Genomic DNA, 27,147 nt, shown 5'->3' on the forward strand with positions numbered 1-27,147 from the left:
AATTTCCTTAAGATTCTCTCTCACTAAGATAAACTGTTTCACACTAGCTTGTACTATCGTAATCATTTCCTCCTACTGCTTACTTTCTCTCCCCTCAAGTCTTTCTGCCTTTGAGGTTTTATCTCTCATTCTCTCCATATCTGCTCCTGCAGAGGAAGTTGTAATTCATTTATTTTTCATGGCAAATTTACTGCATACTCACAGATGCTCTCCAAAAACATTGCTGCTTTGTTTCTGTTACTTGTCTGTGTTGACTATTTTTATGGCTCTATAGTACTGTGATCTAATTTTACCATGTGTTTTACAGTCTGCACGTTAAAGCCATATGTTTTGGGAATTAATTGATTGTAAAAAATTCAAGAAGATCTTCATTGTCTTAACATGACTGTACCGCATGACTCCATCCTCTGGGCTTTGAGAGAGAAATGCAGGAATAATGTGGGAACAAGACAAATTAATGTTCCCCTTAAAAATCAGTGCTATTATATGTGATTTATGGATTCTGTAAAAATGTGCAGCATCCTTTTAGATGTATTTAAGATTTAAGTCGTCCTGAGAATCTATTTTCTCGCAAGCACTTTAATCATTTCCCAGCTTCCTCTACTCTGACTTTGAATATAATCTTAGTCTTGTTTCATGATCTTCCTTGCAGCATAGCAAACTCAGTTTTTTTCAGGCTTTTGAACTCTGTGATCCTACTGCATGTCTGCCTTTCTCCATCCGAGATCTCAACTGTATAATTGCCTTAAACGGCAGAAATCCTTGTTCCTTCATAGCATTAGTTCTTGTAGCAACTAGAATACCCGAATGAGTTGCTCTAGCTGGGCACAGCAGCCTCTTTATATCTCCACTCTTTCAGCTTGTGGTCGAGCTGCTTTCTTCCGTTCTTTCCGAGTCCGCTCCAACTCTCATCTCCCGTTGGATTTTGTGCTTTCTAAGCACATTTTTCTGTAATTAGATAGTGAGATCTGGTTTTATGTGACATCATTTCTCAAGAATTACTTGTGGCGAGGGAAAGCCCCTGTCATTCATGGTGGTTTGCTTATTTGGCTTGACCAGCCCCGGCTATTTAGATCTGGAGGTAGTGTGACTGAAGATGGAGGAGCAGGAATGAGCGGAGGATTAATAAGGCCTTATGAGAAGAGGGTCGCATAAAAAAAAGCTCATAATTACAGGGGGAAATATGTAATTACTGTAAATTGTCAATTGTCAGCCAGTAGCTCTTTATTACCTAAAGCCTTATTTTTGTGTGTGTGTGCTTTTTTCCACTTTTCTGACTTTCCCTACTCTGTCTTCCTGTTGGTCTGTTTCTCTCTTTGTAGCCGTCCTCACTTCCTTTGGCAACCTCTTTCAATAATGGTGGTCAGTTTTTCAGTGTTTTCGAAAAACATCTTAAGATATCAACTCTGTACATCCTTACATGAATCTCCCTAATGTATACTTGCCATGTGAAGCAGTTAATACAGGAAGTTGGGCTCACTGTATATTTATCTCTTTTGAAAAAGACTAGGTTAAAACCTAGTGTATGGCAGGATTGGAAGAAGACTGGAACAGAAGTAAGGAAATACTGATCTGTTTTAACTTCAAAATTTTGTTTGTAATGTTATATTTGTGTGTTGGGTTTTTGTCCCTATTTACTACAGCACATTACTGAATTTGACTTAACAGTGTTGGTGTAATTTTGACGTCTTCTTGTCTAAGAAAAGAAGTATTAAATGTACAAACATAAAAATAAATGTTCAATAAGTGTACACTCTATTGGTCGAAGGGGCAAGGATAATGGGTTTTGCTACTGTACTGAGTAAATATGCGAGTATACACTTCCCCCCTTTCTTTCCTCCCAGGAGGGGATGGCAAGCTGTGAGCTAATGAACTTGAAATGACAATGACTTATTTAGCTTGCATTTCTATGGTTCAGCCGTAACACTGGGCATTTCGGTTGGGGCCACTCATCATAGTTTCATTTGTCTCGTTATTTGCTTTCTCTCCATTTCTCCCTCGCTATTTTCATCTCTTCTTCCTACCCTGCAGAGTCTTCCCTCATAAATATTTGACATCTTCCAAATGAACTCTGTCAACCCAGGCTCAGTACATGGTTGGCTGACTTGTGTGTTTAAAGCATATAATGTGATTATGTATAGTATGTGTGCTTGACTGTGTGTATGTATTTAAATGCATACTGTGAAGAAATGTGGTTCATCTGTGTGGGTTTCGCTGCATTACAGAGAAGCACAACTCTGTTACTGCTTGCTTATTTTGATAAGCACGCACATAAGAAATATTTTACATGTCGTTTTCTTTGGTTTATTCTATTCCACTAGACAAGGTGACAAAGAGCATGTTTTTTACAGCAACTATCTTCTAGTTTGAGCAAAGTTACATGTAAAAAAACACTCTTGAGAAACCAATATATATGTCTGGATAAATTTGATCATTACAATTGTAGTGATGTTGCAACTGTAGCGGCTCCCCTTTTTCCATATGAAACCAAAGTCCTCGAGTGTACCATAACAACTGCTTGCTGTAATGAGTAGTTTGTTATAAGTACATGTGTATCCCAGTAGGTCACTGGTGAATGTGGATGTGTGATATGGAGTCATTGTTTTTCCAGAATGGTCTGCGTTTTTGTCACAATTCAACTTTGCTACCATCTAATGGATTTTGAAAAATAATTTTAGCCTCCGCACCATGAATCCGAACCGCTGCAAAATTAAATGAGTTCCTCCTTGGCACATGCTACAGCCTTCCACAAAATTCCATACAAAACCAGCAGGTGTTTTTTCCACAAACCTGCTGACAACGAGACAAACAAACACAGTGCTGAAAACCAAACCCTACTTGGTGGATGTAATAATTATTAGAAATAATACAGAAATAATGAGAAATAAGGTAGGCAGGGAACTAAACAGAGCTAGCCAACCTGGTCTCCTTCGGCAGTTTGTTCCACAGATGTGGAAAAGATTTTAATTCTCAAATCTGGTCTTAAATATACAGGTAACCAGTAAAGAAAAGCTACAATTGCTGTTATCTTTATTCTCGTATTAGATTACGTAAATAGTCTTGCTGCAGGATTCTAGACCGGTGGAAGTTTGGATAGGTTGTGATGACTAAGACAGGGAAACACTGAGTTATAATAATCTAACTGGGATGTAATAAAAGCATGGATGTAGTACATATTGTATATAGTCGATACATACTGGGAGCTTTGGTGCTCCAATAATTGAAAATTAATTACAGGCAATTCCTAAGAGCATCTGGCTGGGACTTAAAGCGACCTACTGGTAATCGCTGCCTGCAGAAACCCACAGCTTACTGAACACACGCAGAGGGGGATACAGTGAGTGTAGCTTCTTGCAGCAATTTATTTAAACTGGAATCCCTGACTCAGCAGTGTCATATTAGGCACCTTGAGGGAAGCTAAAACATACAACTGTCTTACATCATTTGTATCCAGTGATTTTATTGGTGATTGTAACAGTAAGCTTTGTCAGAGAAGGTGTCGTATCTCTCGTCTTCTCTTTGTGTCTGAGCGTGCCTCTCTGGGCCAGGATCTGGTTTAAAATAAAAGCCTTCTCTTTAAATCTTTCATGCTCTTGCTACCATCCTGCTGAGATAAAAAGGGAGGCAGAGATGATGCAAAGGGCGTATAAAGCAGTAGTTACTTTCACCCACTTTCTCTTCCATTCTGTCATTCTTTGTTTAAACGAGTATTTATAATTTTTTTGACCTCAGCAACAATAATGCGCTTTGTCTACTCTATGTTTTTCATCAGTCTTCCTCACAAAGAACACATAGGTTGCATGCTACGTCCATTCAAAATGCATTTCAGGGTAATAATTTCACCTCGCGTGGCAGTTCCCAACTGGATTTTCATTTTTTGCATCTGCTTGTGTATGTCTACTCACAGGCTCGTGTCCGCTCATAAACTGATTGCGAACATCTACAGTGTGTCCGTAAATCTAGCAGGGAAGCTGTAGCGCCCCCGTCACACAGCCTGTCCCCTGTGTCCCTGTACCCTGCACCCTACTTTCCCAGCAAACCCCAGCAGCCCTGGAGGCCCAGAGCATCACTCAGTCAAATTGAGTTGCAAATCCTTTTGGGCAAAGGAGACCATGGCTCAGGATGAATGGTTCTGGTCTGTCATGTGATGTCTGCTGATGAATGGCCAGGGCCTAGAGGGCTGGCTGGATGGACTAAACCAAGGTAAGTGGGACTGGTGTATGTTGTTTCATAGAAGGATTTTTGTCATAATATATTACCTTAACTCAATATTACAAGACCAAACAATAATAACTTTGGCATTTAAAAAAAATAAAAATAAATTCCTCCTTGTTGAAATTATGATAGGTATAAAGGGGAATTAGCAACATGCTTTCCCTGTCTTGTTTCTGGCAAATTCTCCCTTCTTTGAAATGTGGAGATGATGCAAAAAGAGCAGCTTTGATGTTCCATATTGGGGTGTTTTGTCAGGAGGGTTGTGCTCTCACTGGGATGATCTCTCACTCTCAACAGCCCTCTCTTCCGAGATCTTCTATGCCCTTTTCAGGCTCCCAGTGGTTTGAAATATGAGTTCACAATTGAAACTTCCCTCTCTTCAGTTTCGCATTCCATCTTCCTCATCTTCACCCTCTTCCCGTCTTTCTGTGTCCCTTCGCATCTCTCTTGGCTTTGTTGCCTTGATTATGCACACAATCGCGCTCATCCCAAAGTCCCTCCTTTTTTCAGATGGTTATATAAATTGGGGTCCTGGCCCTATTGATTTTGGGTGACGTCAATTACTGTTGTCTATGCCCCGGGCACAGAGCTGGTTCTACTGTCTCCTCTTACTGCTTTGACTGGGGTCATTCGACCAATACGTAAATTAGTGCGTCAGTGTATATCTGCATCTGTGTCTGCATATTTATTTGACTGTGCAGCAGTGAGGCAAACTCGTTAAAATAAAATCAATCACGAATTGCTTTTCCAAACAGATCTCCTCCCTAAATTTCTTATGAGTGACTTGATTATTATCTTTCATGCTTTTGCAGCCTACTGAGATGAAACTCTTATTAGCTGCACTGTGTCTTTTGGGTGAGAGCACAGAATGTGACTTGCAGAGGAGCACTGCTTAACTCTGAATCACTCTGTGAGGCAGAAATGTGTACCCGCAGGGCACTGGGACAGTCAGACCATGGCAAACTGGGCTGTGACTTTGAGGTGATGGGAACTTAAATCATTTGCCATTGTCTGTGTTTATCTACAGCTAGCTGGGCAGGAGCAGCACTAAAGGGTGAGATGACTTCTGGAATAGAACTGTATGCTGTGACACTCACTCACTCACTCACTCACTCACACACACACACACACACACACACACACACACACACACACACACACACACACACACACACACACACACACACACACACACACACACACACACACACACACACACACACACACACTTATGCAGATACACTTTGGCTGTTGGGCCTCAGTTTTCCATTCTGTAAATACACAGAGCACACCATATGCTTCAACCACTCCAGGCCTGATGGATTCATAAGACTGTTTTTTAAAAAAACATGCTGCCATACTGAAGATTAATGAGATGTTGGCTGTATGATTTGCTGCTTTCTGGGACATTAATGTGGTGGCATTGGGTAGCCAATAGTTTAGTTATTGTTCATGGCGTGGCATGTAGGATGATTATACATTTTTAAGGCATTTTGTTAAGAGTTGAAATAATTATTCAAGAAATCAAATGGTCAATTTACAAAATAAGATAGACGTATAAACATTTTTAGAAAGAATAATATTGATCACTGCCTCCTGAAGAATTGTTCATTTGTCTTCAAATCATTTTACAAATCAGAGCTTCGGGAGTTTAGACCGTCTGCAAACAAAGATGCAGTGCATTATCCAGTGCAGGAGGACCAACTTATCCAAAGGTAGCAGACTGTAGTATGTAGCAGCCTCTGACTTATTCAAATTCACTTGGACAATGTCATTTGTTTGTAACATGATCAAGAGAAGGGATCTCTGCAGAGCCATTATGTGGCTGTAAAACAAATATCATCATGTCCAGCTGGTCAAAGGTGCATCCACATAAATAAAACAAATGATATCTGACCTAAAAAGCCAATAAGGCATTATCAATACATAAAATAAAGGCTACGAGCCGGTCCAGGCAGCCCAATTTGAGTTTGCTGCTACACTCACATGACATACTCTTCTCACTGAAGCACAAATTGAACACACTTGTGCTTGAAGCCATCAGAGCTCTGCTCATTCTTTTTGTGGTGTGCTTGCACATATGGCCAAATCAAAAGCTATGCCACGACTTTCTGCCACTGCTGCTAAAGGCAGTTTAAAAGCACCACCACCTGGAGGTTTTGATTCTTTTGGTGGAGGAGTAAATATTGTTAATCCCTGCTGAGTTAAACCTAATATTCACATACAGAGAGTGACAAGGTCAGAGCTGAGACACAAAACAATAATGTTGTAAGTTACTGTACATTAAAATGTTGCCATTAGCTTTCAGTCACATACAGACCAAAATGTATTATCCGCATGCTGATTGTAAGAATGTGTGCTGTATGCAATAACCCAGTATAGTGTTATAGAGACAGTCCTGTTCATGTTGTACTATATCTGGCATGAACAACACTTTAAAGCACTGTTACAATCACCACGCTTTTTCTAAAGTACTTCCAATGGGCAGCGTAACTTGAATGGAATCTAAATGTATCTCAGACAACCCTCCAAGGACATTGCTCCATTGTGATGGGAAACCACTCCATTCCTTCAGAGCATTCTCTGTAAAGCTACAATATTCCCCTGACCCCTGCTCCCCGCTTTCACCATATTGTTTCCTTTTCTAAAAGCACTTTGCTTTCTTACTTTCACAATTTGCTTCTCCAAAGAGGACATGGAGAGCTATTCTGTGTGGCGGCCTACCAGCTCTTCTGCAGCTAAATGTCATGCAGTTGTTAGAGGAGACAGTTTTAACTGTATGAACTCCCCCAGCTCCCTACATCACCCATTTTGCAAATTGTAGCTTGGTCCGTTCTCTCTTGGGAACACAGTGCCTAATGCACCATCACATTGCTATAAATACTCTTTTCCATAGACCATGCTCATGCTTCCATTGTTAGGTGATTACTATTTTATTTCTACCTACCTACTGTTTCTACTTTTAGAGGTCTATTAGTCTTTTAAAATGTGAAATAAACATCCTGCTGTATCTAATAATCATAGACATACAGGTGGACTGTATCTGTTATTATCAAATTAAAATGCATATGGCAAGGGTGCTGGTTTATAGTCTGCTTCGTTAAGCAGTTTTTTGCTCGATAGTGTTACACTTATTGCCCCCAGAGCAGAAATAGTTTTTGATAAATGTGCAGCAGAAATGTATACAATTTTTGGTATGTGCTTGCATGCTTGAATTAAATGAAAAGGCACTGTGTAATTTTCATGCTTAGAGCAAAAATGAGAGCGAACACTGCTGTCTCTGTTAGTCAACAGAGACGGGTTTTATTTAAATGTGCAACATTTCAGCCTCAATGATGAGGGATTAACTGTTGGTTATTTTTATAAAGAGCTTTGTGTACTTCCTTTTATTTTCCTGAAATGATGACAGAGATCGTGACCTGCTGTTAAATGTGTTCATGCCCTCACCTACTCTGTAATGGCGAAAATAGTAATTTTCCACTTCCTCCACACATAAATCCTAGACTTGTTGGCTAGTTGATTGAATGGAAATTTAGCTTCATTCTTTTCTTTTTTTTATGTATGTCTGTTTCATTTTTGCTCTTTAAAAGAATTGAATCCCTCTGAGATTAATTGAAGAGAATAATAAAACAGGGCATCATTTCCTGATATATTCTCTTTGGAAATCCTTAACCAAATCAGTATTTTAATCAGTCTATTCTGTAGTGGCACATATCTTTTCCTCATATTTTAGTAACAGTAGAGGCACGTATATAATAATTATACAACATTAAGGAGTAAGAATTGCAAGTAATTTGATTATCAGGTTAAAGATCTTGGTATGTAATTCTGTTAATTCTCGTCAGGAAGTATTCTTCCGAGGGTTTTCTTTCCACAGTCGCTGAGATGTCAGATAAAGAAAGCCAAGAAAACTTCAGTTCCTCGCTGACTCTTTACTGTTTACTCAGATTAGATCCATATCTCCTCTAATTAAGATCTCTGGGAATGACACACAAATAATCTGTGAGCACACACGACCTTTGGTCTCTCAACGTCCCATTGAATTCCTGGCATGTGAACCCATCTGCAGCCCAGTGAGTCACAGCAGCCGGCTCAGATGGGTAACTGTCCCCCTAACCTCTCCAAAGTCCATCCAAATTAAAATAATCATTTTACTCCGCAGTGGTGAGCTTGAAGTGAAAATTCTTAGGTCAGGAAAGAGGAAATGGATTGATGCAACTCAAGGCCGTGCAGTTTGCCTCTGTGTGTCTTTGTGGAGATGCTTTGGAGGAGCATCTGTCTTCTTGTCAGCAATATATCGTGTCCATCTTGTTTAGCAAACAGAATCTGTTGCGGTTTAGGATTTTTATTGTACCTCTAGATGTTGCTGTGATCTGTGTGTGTGTGTGTGTGTGTGTGTGTGTGTGTGTGTGTGTGTGTGTGTGTGTGTGTGTGTGTGTGTGTGTGTGTGTGTGTGTGTGTGTGTGTGTGTGTGTGTGTGTGTGTGTGTGTGCGTGTGTGTGTGTTTATGCAACAACGTGGAGGAGATATGCACTTTTATGAGCAGGTCTGACCTTGTAGTTAAACCATCCTGTAGCACTTGTAAAGGCCCTGGTTATGCGCTGCAGCAGTATTTGGTGATACAGACATCTCCCCTGGCAGTTAACTGGCGACTACCCCTGTAGTTAATATTGTAGTCTGTAAAGGGAACCTATCGTGCTGTCTGGAGACAGCCACCTTAATAAAACTCTGTCAAGTTCATGTTCCTTTCTGTGAAGTAAAAGGACCTTCTTTTTCCTTGTTACCTTTTTAGTTTTCCCTCTTTCACCCAGTCTCTGTCTTTTCCCTTTCCTTACACCAAAGATTCTCAGAAGGGACCACTGTCTGTGAGTTCTTGCTACCCTCCTTCTTCCCTCTTCCCCAATTTCTAGCCCAGGGCCGGCTTTGATGTTCGCTGCCTTTACTCTCTGAAGCAGTGCTGCTCTGCTGCAAAAAAAAAATTCCCCATCTCTCTCCGCTCTATCCTCTCGTTTCCCCTTATAATGCTGTAGGTGATAAGAAACCTGCTTTCATACCCTGATTTTTGTGACAACAGTGTTCAGCCAGCTGTCAGATAGCCAGCAATTGTCCAGGTGAAGTTCTATTACCATAATTGTCTGCATAGATCTTGAATCTCATTTTCGTTTGAGATAAACACTAGCAACACAGGTAATTAGAAGAAAAAAAATATGTCCAAGCTCACTTTATTACTTGTATCACCTAGATAAAGGAGATTAGAATAACCTTATAAATAAAGGCTCATAATATGGGTTAACTCTAAGAACACATGACTGAACATTTAGATTTAACAATTAACTTTACTTTTAGCTGGGTTAGAAGACAAAAGTTAAAACAATTTTTTTTTTAAATTGTATTTTGTGTAAATATTATACTCCCCCAACAACAGTCAGAGATTGTGCCACTGCCACAAATCTGTCATAGCAGGCCTTAGCTAAAGCTTCATTCCAGACATCCTTTACTATCTGCAGTGTTTTTGTTTTTTTCTAAACATGCCCCTTAGGCATTCTGAATGCATACAAATTGGTTGATAATACAAAATCTAACATTTAGAAGGATTAAAATCATGTCTTAGAATAGTAGTTGTAAAAATGGGTTCATGTTTTTGCCTTTTTATTCCTTTTCAGTTTATCATTTTCAGAGAATGGAGATGTCAGGCGCATGTCAAATAGCTCCACAAAGGTGTTTTTTGCATTTCTCATGGATTTCCCCCCCCCCATTTTTCCCTTGTAATTTTAGGGGGAAAAAAATCCCCATAAAGATCAAATGGGGCATGATCTGACATGCCTGCTTTGGCATAGCTCCGTGGTAGCTGACAGATCTGAAGTTAATTAAAAGTGCTTTTTGTCCGTTGACTGATGCCAGAGCAGTGGGATCTGGGTGGTGTGATGGGCGTGGGTGGAGGGCACAGGCTGTGCCACAATGGTAGGCTTTGTAGGTGGCTGTGGTGGAGGGAACGGCTACATGATGTCAGGCGGGTGCTGGCATCGGTCCATACATTTAATTCCGATGATCTTCAGAGCATTCATAACACCTTTTCACAGCTGGATGATAGCGAGGAAGAGTGGGAGGAACAGGTGGTGGCTATCTAACCTGAAGGAGGAGGTGCAATACAAGAGACCGCATTCTTTATGAACAGTATGGAGAGTAATTTAGAGTATAAGTTTATCTCAACAATGACTTAGCTGTAAGTCATACATCAGACTCTCTGCAGTTGCATTCAAAATTGTATTACGTCACCCTACAAAGATATGGGAAAGAAGACTTCGGCGGTCCCTCCAGGAAATCGCGATCGCAATAATTAACACAAATTCAAGCAAACGCCGTAATATTTGCGGGAGCTTGCAATTGATTTAAATTCCCGCGATTTTTCCGCGAAAAATGTCGTCAGCAGAAGCTGTGCTAAAAGTATTAGGGCATAAAGTAAGTATTTTCAGACAAAACTAATTTTATTAACACAAATAACTCCGCATTTAAAAATCAAAAAGGCTCTCCTCCTTTCATCTCTCCAAAACAAACTCTGTTCAACGGAACAACCGCAAAAAACAGAAGTGTTTTGCAAGGTTTGCGGAAAATGTGGCTTTCACAAGAACATTTTCCAACGAAATGCTTATTATCAATTGAAGTGATTACATATTGCTGTATGCTACAGGAAATGTATACACATGTCAAGTTGTAAGAGACTGCACTTTGTTTTTGTGACTACAGTAGGCCTGTGGTGAATTAACATGAATTAAACAGCATCTAAAGCTCTTATTTTGATGGCTGATGTAGTCATTGTTTCTATATTACAGTCTGTTCTGTAAAGCTGCATCACTTTTATAATTTAGTTTTGTAACTTTTAGCCCCATGGTTCTCGAAGTTTAATAAATCAATAAAAAAAAATAAGATTAGAACAAAAATATTTCTGTGATGTGTAGATTATTATCACAGGAATGTATTACATATTTATTCCTTTATCAGGTAGTGCTTAAAAGAATAAAAAAAATTATTTCTGAACTTGCAATTTTTTTTCTAATTCCCGCAATTTAACGCAAACAACTCACTTAAAACTCCCCAAATTGCATCCCAATTTTTTTGAAAATCCCTGGCAAAATCAAGCATTTTTGATTGCAACAATCACAACAAAACTCAGCAAAATCCTGGAAGGACTGCTTAGGTACATACAATATGAAGCCACCTGAGCTTTACCAAAAGGAGAGCATCATAGGCTACACCCATTAAAAAAAACATCTAGGCTTTTCCAAGTGAGTGCGCCTGATAAAGTGCTTCGGGAACTAATCAGTAAGTTTTAGAGGTGCAGGGAGACGGGTTTTAATAACTTAAACAGAGTCAAGCTAGTCGTATCTGTCCCTTGTCTTCGTACTGAGCAAACTGGCCTCTTGCTTTACCAGTTAGGGACTGATAAAATAAATACTATGTACACAAAGTTGAGTAGCTCACATCGTCTCGTACCATTAGCCTGGGGAAAACGTATGCTGCTGCCTGCACATCATCTTGTGTAGGTTTTTGACATGTGTCAGAGCTGCAAACTGAGAAAGAGTTGCAGAGAATTGAGATAAACACAATAGAGAGCTTTTCTGTGTTTTTGTCTTCCTTGCTACTATCTCTGTCTCTCTCTCCCCTCTCTCTTTCTCTGTGCCACCATACCTCCTCTGTAAGTTTTAAATTTCTTTGTCTACTCCCAGCCGCTCTTCCTCCTCCCTCCCCAGTTGCAGCTGGATAACCATCTACCCTTTCAGCAAAAGCCTGTGCCCTATCTGTCTCCCTGCGGCCTCCCTCTCGGCTCTCTCTCCCTCCTTCTCCTCTGCCTTCATCTCACTCTGGGAGGATAACCATCTCGCCTTTCGGGCCGAGCCAGCTCTGTCTAATGACTATTTCCAGTGAGGGAGGACAGTGGAGAAGCTTTGTCCCACTCGCTCTGACACATTTCAGAAGCTCGGGGGTAAAAGGGGAAGTCTGTGATATTTTTTAAATATTTGGACAGCTCCATAAGGAACAACATTTAATTTAATGTGCTGGCAGAATGTGACGAGATAAGATTCCTGCTTCTTTAAATTTGACCCTTAAGTCCAATATGTAAACTATTATGACACAAGTCCTTGCTTGGATGTTTGCTCATTTAATAGTTATGTGGGTTTCTCAAGGGAAGAAGAAAAAGTTCAATCATCCATTGCAAAACTAAATGTAAAGGGCAACACCAATATTAAATATAGCCACCACAACTACCAATGCATTGGAGCCGTCAGAACAGCTCTAATTTAATAATGAATTTACTTTTTTGCACTGAAATAATGAACCACCATGTTTCCAATCAGAGAAAATATCTCATCTGTCGAAAGACTGATGACAAGAATGTGAAGTAAAATCTGGAAAGAAGACAAAGTTGGAGGCATTGACAAGAAAATAACCCCCCCAAAAAAGAACACACAGCTGTGTTTGAGAGCATCTGATGTTTGTAAAAATGATAAAAGACTGAAACAAAACAGGGGCATAAAGGAAACTAAGAGGAGCAAGACAGAGTTTCCATGTTTCATGTATGTGAGCAGAAAAATAAGAAATCCTGACAAATGACAGGGAAACATCTGAAACTGTGAAGTCAAAGGGCACATGAGCTCTTAGAGGAAAACATTAATAGTGTGTGTGACAGAGGGAGTGAAGGACAGACGGAACAACAGAAGGAGGCAGACACAAAGGAACGCAATAGGGAGGCAAGAAGCAAAGAACTGCAGCACTTCCAAATTCAGGTGTGCACATTTGACAAGCATTTAGGCTTTTGTTTTTCAAAGGAGAAACTATGAAAAGCCTTCTGTCAGGCCTGCACTGAAAGGGGGATTAGACAGAGGAGTACAGAGTGAAAGACAGAAACATTCTTTTACACATCTTGTGCATTTACCTGTCAGAGCGCTGCAATAAAGCGGCTCCCACATGGGCAGTATGCCAAGATTTTCAATCCTAAAAGGCCAAAAGGGCTGAGGAAATCTTAACACCACAGTTGTCCTGCTTTGTTAAAAGAAATAACTGCTTTTCACGATTCATTTCGATAATAACCACATAACATCTTATATTTCGGTAATGCGCACATACCTCTGATCCGCAGTTTTCAACAACCTTCCTTACACTGAATTTTCTCTTTAAAAAAAATAAACCATACAATGCTTTTTGGTACTGAATGCCTGTCTTCCAGATTTTAGTCTGGAGTATTACAGTCTATGTTGACCTTTTTAGCATCAGAGTTGCACATTGCACATCAGTTCCAAGCCCTCCTGGATGTAATTCCCCTTACAGCTATGGTGAAGGGTAATTTGCTGTGGGTTTCGCTGATCTATCTGTGAAGAATGCTTGGATTTTTCTGACCGGAACATAAATTCTCAAACTACACATATTCTGTCGGCTCACCCTGACAGCAGTGAGACAACTGATAATGTTTTTTTTTTTTTTTTTTTTTACATCATTAAGCTTGTTCCAGCACTCAGAAGGTCAGTGTGAGTCAGTCAGCCTTGCGCTGTCACGCTAACAACTGCTAACCCATGATAAACTCTTTGGAGTTTTGGCTGTCAGCAGTGGAATGTGTCAAAGTCTTTTTAATGTTGTTTTTTTATCTCTTAGTTTGAAAGGCATCAAGTGGTCCAGTCTGACATAGTCCAAATGGACCTCTTTTTTTTTTTTTTTTTTTCCAAGAAAGGCCTTTTATTGCTGTTCCGGTCAAAATGATTACACCATCAGAAAAGCATTGTAAGGAGGCCATCAGAGCTTGTACACTACACTTCTGTGCAAACGCTGCAGCTAATAGTCAACATTTCACAAACCTCTGAGTTTGCTTTATTTTCTTTAAAACCACCTGCTTTATTTTATGCATGGTTATATACAGTGTATCACTGTTGGGACAGTTTTATTTATTTTAACCTTAATTTAACCTGTAAACAGACTAGAAAGCTCAATAGTCTTTGCTTTTTCTCAACGCAACAACAGAAGGCCACTTATGGTTGCCAGTAATTATGCACAGCTGTATGTGGTGCAAACACAGGACAGGATACAGTTTTTGCTTCTGGGCCTATGTTACCAGGAGGCTTCATGATACTTAACTTTTCTATGAATTTTAAAATAATTTCTTTTATTTTGCATTTTTTTCATTTCTACACACGCATAACTAATTAAACTTTAATTTTAAGATTATCAGTAGGCGTAGCTAACAGCTTGCATACACTCAAAAAACACATAAATCCCTGAATTACAACAAGCCACAATAAAGCATACCCTGCAGCCATATAGCAAAACATAAGTGGCAGTCAAATATTTTCCTCTTGTACACTTAAATTCAAGTGCCCTGCCAAATGCATAAATAATGTATAAATTGTGCTTAACAGAACTCATAGCGCAGCAAAGTTTACATCTAAAACTAATCAAGGTCAAAATCTGCCAAACTAAAGTAAATTATACTGATCTTCGTCATTCTTGTGCACCGCGAGCATCCTGAAGATCAGGTGACTCAGCTTCTCAAATTGCCCTGTTTGTCCCAACATGCATTAGCACAGCTGGAGCTGTTCTCCAGTCATTGTGTGGAAATGGTCAAGGCCCACGCTGCTTTGCATCATGCAGGAGATGTATGACATCAGGGATGGTGGCCTATATAGAACAATGATTTGGTGGCCTGGTTTCTAAACTGAGCAACTGTGGTGAATGGTGCTCTGTGCTGTTTCACGGAGTGTCATTGTGGTTTGTCGACAGAGCAGGCTGCTTGGAGTCAAAGAAGAAAGCCGAGACCACAGACTTTCTAGCTCTGTCATTCCCGAAACATCTTCATCTTTGTCTGGGAATTCTATTGCTTTCCAGAGTTTTGTGTCCTCAATCTGATTATCTCTCCCATCCGTCTTTGTTTGTGGTCTGCTACCTGCCTGTCTATCTCAAAAAAATGTTTGTCTTGCACTCTGTTGTCTTTCTGCACATTCGCCATGTGACCTTCATGCCTCTGTTTATCTGCCTTTCAGTCTCTCTGCCGGGATGTCAGATAGCCGTGTCTATCAGTCTGTTGTAAAGACATTTTACTGACTCACATTGAGTAAGAGAGGCCTGAAGTGTTAGCCTGTCCTGACCTGACTTCAAAATAGACAGCTTGGCACGCATGCCATGCTCACACAACATCGCCAAAACAGGGCTTTCCTTGTACAGCGTTAGTTCCCATGTCAGGCCCTCTTTCAGATCAGGCTTTGACTATGACTCACTGGTGAACAGATTTATGAGCTATCGTTTTAGAACAATTATCGGAGCCCACAGTCATCGTCATGATGTGTCAGATTGTCAGTTAACAGGCATCTAGCAGGTGTGAGCGCGTGCACACGCACACGCACACGCACGCACGCACGCACGCACACACACACAGCTTTGTCTTTTAAATCACTATGTAAAATGAGCCTTTTGCTGTTTTGTGCATTGATGAGACCTTAATGATATTGTTCATGATATTTTATGTTTAAATACTGCAAGTGCACATATAAGCAGCCTCTCCACACAACCAATAACTGCAATTTAACTCCCATCAAACTAATACTGCTACCAAATGACAGATGATGATACTATTTATCTTGATTTATATAAAAGCTAGACAAATGACATAAAATGATATAGATAAGAGAAACGCCCCCCAGGTAAAAACTGTAGTCTAGCTCCAGCCATAAATAAAACAAGTCAGTGTTTGAGGATCTGGGCAAGTGTGGATCTGCTCTTTGTAAACCCAGATTCCCTGGCCAGATTCCCAGCCAGAGGCGAAGGAAGGGAAGGGGGAGAGGGGGCAAGGAGGGGAAAGATAGAGATGAGTGAACTAAGGGAGGAACTGACAGACTTGTCTGTGCTTTGATGTGATGACAGAGGCGGAAAACGTCATATTTTCTCCCAAGCAAAGATCTATAATAAGATCGCCCAACATTTAATATTTATCAAGGTCGTTATTGGGGATTAAAGGAGATCTGATTGTGGATTTGACGCCCCTACTATCAGGCTTTGAAAACGGTTAAATGGGAGTAGTTGGGGTGTGTGCTGGTAGGTTTAAAGCTGGTGATTGATGCTATTTTCTGAAGGCTTTTGTGCTCTGGCAGCAGAGAGAAAAGAGCTGGATTAAATGGAAGAATCACATTCAAGAATTCCATCATATGTGACATTTGTGTTCTATTAAAAATCCATTTCTGTTCACTTTTATGCAGAGAATGAAAGAACAGACTGTTCATTCTTTCTGTAAAAGCGTCAGTCTGAGCTAACCATGTAAATTCAGGCCTAAGTGCTTTCATTATTATTCATATTATTATTACTATATCATTATTGTTATTATTAATAAGTGGATCTGCTGCTTATTATTATTATAATTATTATAATTAAATCATATTTAGCCATCTGTAATACCATTTTTATAGTGTGATTGCTGCACTAACAGTAAATGCCTTAAATAGTATTTCACTGGATATACTGACTCAGATTCAGAGATGTTTTGCATAATGTACAATTCTGTATAGACCCGTACAGAAAGACATGGTAAAAACAAAGGTCAGAGGTCTCATCAGCTAACAGCTGTGTTCCAGCTCCCCTTGCAATAACACCACTGCTGAGATCAGATTAGCTGACCATTTATCAACTGTCAGCTTTTATTAAATCACACGTTTGAAAACCAGTTTTCTTTGTTTTGAAACGACTTTTAAAGCTTCAGAGACTTGCTCACTTTTGTCTGTTACGTTTCAATATACCTACTTTGTTTCTGTTTTGGCTGCTTGTCAGGCAATCTCAACACTGAGGTTAAGTAATAGATATCATTCCAAGAGTATTTGAATAACCAATATAAAATATGTTGATCTATGCTGATAATTGTTACAATAATAATCAGAGTTCCTACTCTTTTTTTCCCCCCACAGCTTTTGTTTGCTCTCGCTGTTTTTCCCGTATCTTTGCTTCCTGTTCATCACCCTGTTTTTTTCTTTGAAGTCGTCGTGCCCCCCCCCCCCCCCCCCCGGCTCTTTTATGGGCTCACCTCCACATTTATCATCCGTGTACATCTCTCTCAGCTGCATCACCCACCACCCCGTGTGTCCACGTCTCTGACTCAGTCCTGGCTGAATGTGTTCTAGCTCTTGTTGCTTTGACAGGCCCTGACAACAGCAGTTCAGCTTCTATCTGTCAGCTTCTCTACCTCTGAGCAGCGCAGAGCAGGGGGGGAACCGGCTACATTGTTTGTTTTGTCACCATCAGGAGACAGTCCTACAGCAAAGACAAGCTTGCAAGTGTAGAAGAGTCAAGCTATGAGCGCTCTCTCTCTCTCTCTCTCTCTCTCTCTCTCTCTCTCTCTCTCTCTCATGAATACCTTCACACAGGCACAATGTACTGTTAGAGCTCCCTCTCGCTTTGCTTGTCTGTTGACGGCATTTTGTTCTTGTAATTAGATGTAGTGGCAATTTTACACATCAGTGTCATTCTTGAAAAGAAACGAGAGGTTTCCCACATTGCTCTGGTAGTTTGCCTACTCATAACATGTTTAAACTATTGACTATTAAACTGACACATTGATGGATTTGATATGAATAGCATCATATATAAACATTTAGTCTCTGACATATTCTGTCTGACATATTTATTGTTTCTTCCATTGAAGGAAATTAATGTTTTAATCCAATATAAAAATGAATAAAGCATATCTTTGTGTCATTAGAACTACAGGTATTGATGTTTTAGTCAAAGCAGCAAGGTCTAAATACATAATTGATATATTACCACCTTTTAACTATATACATGATATGACAAACTGATTTACACATCCAGCAATTAGTTTATGGCCACCTGATAAATGCACATCTAGCAATCACTTTGTTTTTAGCTATGCTATTTACTTCACTATCTGGCAAAATATCGGTCTCAATTACTTAATGCACCACTATACATTTATTAGCTAGTCACTAACTCTGCTTGTTTCCTCTTAAGTGCTGAGCAGATAAGGAAGAGTGAGCTTGTGAAAAGTTGCTTCAAAAGCAAGCAGATTTTATAGTTCAAGTATTGGGGACAAGAAAAGAAAACCAAAACAATAAGCTGAAAGATGCTAAAATGATCCACACAGCTAAAGGAAACTACATGGTCAAAATTCCCTGGATGTTTTGACACTTTCACATTACACATAGCTGTACTATGCTTTGTTCATGTACACATATCAATTAGTTTAACTGTAAAGATCAAGAACATTTCAACTGCACCAGGATAACATGAAATTGAATTTGATGCTTGCGAGGGTCTGATCGTGTGAAACAGGCAAAACAGAATTGTATATGTGAGCTGAAGCGGGACCCTTTTCCCACAACCACCAATGATCAGCAGTCAAGCTGGAGATATAACCAATCACTCAACTACAAAATAAAGTCATCAGCCTTGTCTTCTGTGAAAAGACAGAACTGCTCCCGTGAATGCCAGAGGTTCTGACACTGCCTCACGTATGTTTGAAGCCAGCAATGTTACAGGTTCGCTTTGGGAAAAGAGCATCTAGTAGTCCTTCCTCATCCTCCCTCATCTTATCAATTTGATCAAGAATCTTGACTTCATCGCAGTGTGCAGTTAGACAGGAGGTGTCATGTGACAGGATTTTCTGTCTGATGTGTGTCAACTGTTGACACTCACTGTCAAAGACCTCCGCGAGATCATCAGTGGAATAGTCACCCACACACACTCCAAAACAACACACATTCCTCTCTACAGAGAAATGAGGTCAGCTCCCTGCAGTGTATAGTTACTCCTTTTATTTTGAGATGGCCTATGATACAGCATGTCTAAGATATGGTGCAGAAGATACATATCAGCAAGATAACTTTCCTCAGAATAACTTTTTCGATTACTTTTTCCACTCCTTGTCTCCCTTACGCGCCCACACACATGTACGTACCCACGTACGTACGCACGCACGCACACACACACACATACACACACGCACACACGCACACACACACACACACACACACACACACACACACACACACACACACACACACACACACACACACACACACACACACACACACACACACACACTGACATTCAGTAAGGCAACACAGACAAGTTCAAGTTAAGGCATGTCTGTAGCCGACAGGAGAAAGGTGGGTTACAGGGTGTAACTAGGACAGTGAGTATCTGTGCTGTCTGTCCATTATATTGTTTGATGTGTTATTCTTGCTAGGTCTGAGTAAATTACATTCTCCTGCATTCCAAGTCAGTCTAATTTAATCCTTGTCTTCACACAAAGTGAAAGAAAAATGGTGGGAATGGATAAAGAGTGGAGATGACATTGAAGGAGGCAGGGCAAGGTTGGGCAAGTTGGCAGGCTGGTTGGGAACCTACAACACCACATTGGGCTTTTTGACAGCACTTTGACTGTACCTGCTAAGTGAATGGGACAGGCTGCTGCCACCATTTAATGCAGCTGGCATTCACACTCTTTGGTTATTTATTGGCCACCGGTACTTGTGTGTTTGTGTGTGTGTGAATGGAACAGAGGGGGACATATAGAAGGGACAAGGCAAAGACCAAATGTTTTTGTGTGCATGTGTGTGTGTGTGTGTGTGTGTGTGTGTGTGTGTGTGTGTGTGTGTGTGTGTGTGTGTGTGTGTGTGTGTGTGTGTGTGTGTGTGTGTGTGTGTGTGTGTGTGTGTGTGTGTGTCACTCTGTGCCTTTCCTATCAGAATGCACAGTCAAGCATGTTTCTCAGGGCTACAGCAGCTTGAATATAAAACCTGTTGTAATCCATCATGTTCTTTATAAATCACAGTTCCCCTTAGAGAGCAGTAACATGACGGGGATCCTGCAGATTCTGTCTGACCCAGTGCAAATGTTGCAGGCATGTGCTACTGGGTCTTAACATTCATGTGATGCATTTTGGTCCACTTGACTGTGTGCAATAAAGTTTTAGTTGAGTTGTCTCTTTGTTTCACCCACTCAGATTCTCTGTCTCTCCATTGTAACATTAGAAATTGCCATCCCTTATCAATTTTGATCTATGAACAATGACACTATCACTATTGTTCTCAAGGCTGATGTTCAGCAGCTGGTTCACATCTGTTGCTATAGGAGATGATCTAAAGCATCAGAGAAACAGGGATATGAGCCATAGTCTTTTCACTTGAAAGGTTACAATGCCTCAAGCTAAAGCCGGTTCCTTTTACTTTTAAAGGCGTACAATTAGGCTTATATTCTGTCCACATCTTCTTCGGGTGTTTTATTAAACACCCGAAATATTATGCAAACGTGCAGCTACTGTAGCAGAATATTTTTTAAATGAAAAAGAAATACATATTTTCCCTCTGGGATGTGTTAAAGAGATGTTCAACAGACTACGGTGTTGTAGTGGGGAGTTGTCTCTGTGGATGTGGGCAGAAATAGGGTGGTCCATTAGCAGAGAAGTGGTATGTCCACACAAAACAGTCCCTAATTCATAACCATAATACACCTAGTGCTTTCTTTTTCCCTTGTAGGTGAAAATGTCCAGAATTGTTTTGTCCTATCCTTTCCTGGGACATTCTACAAAGTTGCATCCCTTCCTCTTGCTTCACCCTCCTCCTTTAACTCCCTCATTTTCTCTTCAGACGATTGCTAACATGGGCTGACCACTATTAGAGCTAATCACAGCCAGAGCTATTCAACTCTAACTGAGTAATTTACTCCTCACAGTCCACACCATTACATTATCACATTATCCACTTAACTTCCTGTAGTTAAAATGAGTAGCTGATCAAACTTTTTCCAGCCAATTGAAATGATTCTGATTCGAGTCAAGTGAGTGGAAGACCACCTGTTTTGTGTGACAGCAGAGAGCAGTCTGTTGCTACAGTTGTATTTATATGAATTAATATCTCCTTGGTCAGTCAGCAGTCAACATAGCGAGTGTGGGCTTGAAGCAAGCCGAGTGGAAGATCAGTCGACCTCAGTAGTAATGTGTTATTAATGTGTTGTGTGGTCGCCACCTCGTCTGGCTCGAGGAAGCTATTTATGTGACTTGCTGCTTGGCTCACATTACAAGACTGGTGAGCATTTAGGGTCTAGGTGAAAGCCTGGGTAGCATGTGGGTCATTCTCTGAGTGTGAACGTCAGAAGCACAAAGAAAGACGGACAAGTGGACAGACCCTGCATGCCTGGCATGCAGGGGGGTAGCTGTCACACAGAGACCACAGTGATGTCTGTAAAGAGCATTTGTCGCCCTGGTATGCGAAATGTCTGTGTGTACAGTTCAGTTGGTTGATCAGACATGTCAACCTCTGCTGCCAAATAGCCCTGTTGTATTTCATCTGTTTAACCCTAATCCACTGTTCAAGTGTGCGCATGCGTGTGATTCCTGGTTTTCCATGGGTGTTTTCCATTGGCACTGGCAATAATCCACGTCGCTGGTGACACACACACACACACACACACACACACACACACACACACACACACACACACACACACACACACACACACACACACACACACACACACACACACACACACACACACACACACACACACACACACACCAATGACTGGATTAGGCTGCTAATCTCTCGGATCCCACAGCATGTGCGCACAACTCATGCACGTGTGCAAACACACAAGTACATTATGTTGTATAGGATGGTTTGAAACAGTGTGAGTTGTGCAATGCCAGTCATCACTAGGTGCCATCACTTATGTCTGTAGTCGAAATCACACCATCCTGTCAAATATGCTTCAGCAGAGAAGTATGGACATTTACCAACTGTTCACATGTAATGCATCCTAAATTCCTATACTGTATCAATACTTATCCATCATCATCAGTACCAGTAGTGTCAGGCTAAAAGGTTCACTGTCAAGTATGGCATTGGTTCCCATCTCTTTTAGTAAAACTAATTGTTGAAAATGTGACTTAAATGTTTACATTCTGTAGTTTCTACGTATTTAGTAATCTGGCTTTAACTCCTAGATTACTTGCATGGATACACGTCAGATGTGCATTTGATGGCAACTGATACATTTTGATACGGATTTACAGTAAGTATAGACAACATCTAAAAATATCTATAGATGCCAGTAACTAAAACAACCAAGTGGCAAAATACAAAACATGACACTGTTAGCGCAAGAATGGGGTTTGAAGCAATTTGATACTATCCCATTAGTGATTCATTACAAAACAAAACAAAACAAAAAAACTCATCAAATGGGAATTATTGAGCTCTTTCTTTCTTCAGAGCAACATCAAGCAGCATTAGCTATCCATGGTCACTCTAGGTAGCATATCATTTGTATCCAGGCAATAAGGTAAAAAAGAGTGTAGCCTCTGTTCCCATTATCGCACACAGAACAGTTGCACGTGACAGTGTAGAACAGATATATGTAAATAGTCCCACATTTCCATAGATCTAGAGAGAAGTTATTTATGGTTACCTGCTTACATAAGGTAATGTGCAAACTTTTTGAAAATGAACAGGCTCAGCAACTGTTATCGTCTGCAAAACAATATTGTTAATTGCTGCTTCTCCTTTTGAACTATTTGCCATAATATGGAATGACTTAAAGATTTACAGTGTTTAAGGGGCCCTAATACAGAGTCTCCTAATCCACTAGTAGTCATTAGTTCAAGCCATTAGTCAACGTGGCTCAGTTAAGATATTCATTAAATTACCTAAACATATATATGTCTTTGGACATAAGACAAAGGTTTAAGTTCTTTTCTGATTAGGGAAGTTCTCCGTAACATTGTTAACAGTGTGCCACATTACAGGCAAATACAAAACTGTAATAATGAGTCCTAAAAATACAACTTTTACAAGTGCACACAGAACGAGCCTCCTGTTAACCAACAGAAAAAGCAATTTTGAAATTGTCAGAACAACGCGCAAGGAGACTGGACATTTTCTTTCTGTTTCTACACAGTATAGTCCATCTTAACTTAACAGTGTCTGGTCATCCAACGTCACCCTCAGTTCACATGGCCACCTTCTGAAAGGGGAAGGCTCGGACTGTCACAAACAAGTCTGTTAGTTATTTATAATGTATCTGACAAGGTGCAATATATAGTGCAATATAAAAATTAATTTTCTTCCTGTGACTAAAAGACTAATGTTAACTTGGTCAACAGAGACTTTGGTCATTGACTGATGTTTAGTCGGCTATTTGGAGGCAGCCCTACAGTGTTTAAAGGCACAAAAAAAGCCTCATTAGAAAACAATGACAAAAGTATATTCTATGGCTCAATTTTCCATCAGTGTGAGGACAAATAAATTACCATTTTGAATAACCTGCATAACTAGAGGCATGCCCAAAACACAGTGTCTGAATGGACCAGCTGAAAATGGCAAACAATGTCTCAGTCAGCATAACACCTGCACATTACCACATTCTGAATAGTTGGGACAAATACAGCATCAAAACACATCACAATAAATGGCATGAAATTGTGCAAAATGGTGAAATAAACTGCCACAATGACAGTGCATTATGTTGAGAGACACTGGTGTTTACTTTTATTATATTTTCAGTGGCCACAGACCAGAAAAAAAACAAACCTACACTGAATAGCGACTGACTCATGTTGACCTAACAAGACAAGGCCATAATTTTGACTTCTGTTTTGTTCTGCTTCTCCCAGACCAATGAGGTTTTGAGTCATTCTTAATTTCCTGTTGCCCTCCCTTCTCTCTTCGTTTCCCACCATATCTAAAAGCCTCTGAATGTCTGTCTCTAACATGCTTTATCACAGCGTGCACGATCTTATTCTGCCTTCCCAGATTGCCGTTTAATAGGAGCCTTCCTCCCTGGTGAACAATGATAAGCTAATGGTTAGGGAATTGCCCACTATTTAACAGCCTTGTCTGTCAAAAGAAAAGGGACAGAAGTGATTGTTGTGCATTTACAGTGAACACTTAGTTTCCGTAAATGTGTCTTCACGGACAGATTCGTGTTTGGGTTGGGGGGGAGTAGGTGTACGCATGTAAGTAATTTTACGAGAGGCCAGATGATTGGCTTGCTATTTCTGTACTGATTGGCCTCGCAGAAGGTGGCTGATTATTGCAGAACACCTACTCTGACAATTTAAATAAATTTGAATAGATCATTTCATTTTAAGCCAATCCTATTGATGTGTAGTTTTGTTTCATCTGCGTACACCGACAGTGCAATCACTTTCAAAGATGTAATTCACCGTCTCTTGTGGGGGCAGATATTTTTCACCATATTCTTCCAGTTTATCATGCATTCCATAAAGTTTCTTCAGACTGCAGAAAAAAACCGAGGAACAATAGAGACAGGAAGAGAGGAGGGCAGGCTGGAAATGAGTCAATACAAGACTCAACCTCTAATGCATGAGCAGGGGTACTGTGGTATGTAATAAAAACATGTTTTGTTAAGCTATCTAAGTACAGAAAATGGAATATGTCTGGCATGATAAGCGGAGAGAATTGGATGTTTTAAGCATTAGCATTAGCTGCCCTCATTGTTGTGGCCCTTAAGATGCTGTTGGAGCTTAGACTGAAGACTGACCCGCCCTTCACTGCTGATTACTCTAGTATTCTTCAGCTATGAAACTGAATGTGTGTGTGTGTGTGTGTGTGTGTGTGTGTGTGTGTGTGTGTGTGTGTGTGTGTGTGTGTGTGTGTGTGTGTGTGTGTGTGAGCGAGAGTGAACGAGAGTAGAAGAGCCATGTCTGGTTGGTAAGTATACATTTACTCCACACACACACACACACACACACACACACACACACACACACACACACACACACACACACACACACACACACACACACACACACACACACACACACACACACACAAGTTTACTGAGTGAAATGCTCTGTTTGTAACATTAGAGCTGACTATTAGGTTAGCCATCTGGAAATGTAATGCTCTGTTACAGGTGACCTTTCCTGCTGTACGGCAGATCTGTGTCAAGGACCACGAGAGTGCGCCTTTGTATGTCCCCACTTTATAGATGTTGTGGCTGCACTAAAAATCCTCACACCAATATTTGTACATAAAAATGAAGAGGCTGTTTCTGTTTGGGTGCATCGGGAAGCTTCACACCTCCTGTTATCCATGTGTGTGTGTGTGCGTGAGTGAGTGTGTTATTCATATTCTTGTTTGTTGCACAAATGTCCTTCAAATGGCAGGCAGCAAGCAGATTGCACTGGAAGACATGGCCACAGGCCCATAAGACACAAACGCTAAAACCAGTCCAGGCATTTAAATGGCCATCACAGAGGCTGACGGATTGCAGCTGACCCATGAAAGTGCTGTTTACCACTCCTCCATCAATCTTCTCTCTCACGCTACTTCTCACTCTTCTCTGCAATCTGCCACCCTGTCTGCTGCTTTTCCCCATTTTTTTGTGTACTCTCATCTTTACTTCCTCGCCATCTCCCTCAATTTTTTTTGACGCTCAAATCACAAAGACTTACTCCAAATCCAAACTGTCTCCCATGGCGTGTGGGTGTGAGTCACATAATTACAAATGAGAGGGTGCTGCGAGATGCACAATGTCACCTTCTCCTCTGGTCTGGGCAGCATGTTCCCCACTTTGGTGTTCGAAGAGGAGAATTGCCTTTAATTGCTCCACTTCAGAGTTGGACTGGACGAGGCACTTAAAGAATAGTTATGGAAACTTGGTTGACACATAATCGGGGAAGTGCACATTTTCTTGTCATGCAGACATTGACTGCAGAATACAGCTGAGGTTGTGGACAGAACAAGGGTACAAAGTGATTAACTTGGGCTACAAGTGCAGTAAATTAATGTGAAAAACCTGCTTGTAATCATTGAGCCAGTGCGCACAGAAATCACTGGCTTTTAAAGGATGGCAAAATCAATCTGATCGATGCCAGCCCTGTGCCTATAGACTTGCCCTGAGCTGAGGTTCTGCCAGGTGCATGCTAATGACAGAATGAGGGACATTAAATCATTAATTCAGCACTTATGTGTATTTACTGAATTTGCATATGCCTTTTATTCAGGCCATGTAAAGCTCAGTGATGTTAGCCGACATGTTACATAAACATTTCAAGACTTGTGACATTAATAGCAGGGTTTTCCCTACCATTATAATACTTAGGTGCAGTACCACCCAAGCATTTTTAGTTATCATTATTTTGATGGTAGACAATACATTTGTAAATAAATAGGTTTTAAAATAACTGCCCATCCACTAGTACCACAGCACTGAGGTCCCCTAGAAACACATGGAAATTCCTGATCAGTATCTGGAAGCTGTACATTTTTGGATGATTAGACTGAGACTTATACTTGCTTAACTAAAATATGTAACTTAGCTTAGCATATCTTTGACTTATTAGACTTCAGTCTTTTACCAATACATAGAACAGACAAAGATCTTGTCTTAAAAGAATGTGTTACTATCATGAACATAATAAAACATTGTTGGTTGTTTTACTGTATGTTGCACATTTTATAGTTGTATTCTGTCTAAGTAGGTTTAACAGGAAAGTATAGTCTTGTGTTTTTTTCAGTCGTGACAATGTTACAGAAAAACAAGTTTCCTTTCTCAATTGCTGTTGCTATGATTGTGCTGTTTAAATGCTTAGGATACATAGAGATGGCCTATAAACTATAACCTAAATCCTGAGTTTGTTCACTGAGAATCAAAATAAATAATAATTATAATAGTTAAGAACAATGGTCCATGGTTCATATGAGCAACATTATGATGGTTAGTTGGAGAAATAAAATAGAAAGACGGACACTAATCCAAAGAAAATACATGTGTGTGTGGCTGTGTTAGAAGTCCATATCAAATACAGTGGGGAAAGGGATTTCCAGCAATGCCCAATTGGAGAGACTGTAAACAATATATATTTTTATTAAAACTTCCAATACGTCTACATAAATAACAGCACACACTGAGCAAAAATATACG

At 40.2% G+C, this 27,147-nt stretch overlaps 1 protein-coding gene across 1 annotated transcript in view; it reads left to right on the forward strand.

Annotated features, from left to right (window-relative positions):
- The window catches only part of LOC138635895 (glypican-1-like), a 67,839-nt gene that overhangs the window by 11,503 nt on the left and 29,189 nt on the right, over window positions 1-27,147 (forward strand). The window lies entirely within an intron of this gene.

This window comes from Brachyistius frenatus, unplaced genomic scaffold (genome assembly GCF_029030835.1).
Source record: "Brachyistius frenatus isolate BFR_SWC_R1_liver_20210118 unplaced genomic scaffold, ASM2903083v1 Contig_337, whole genome shotgun sequence".
NCBI classification, from domain to species: Eukaryota; Metazoa; Chordata; class Actinopteri; family Embiotocidae; genus Brachyistius; species Brachyistius frenatus.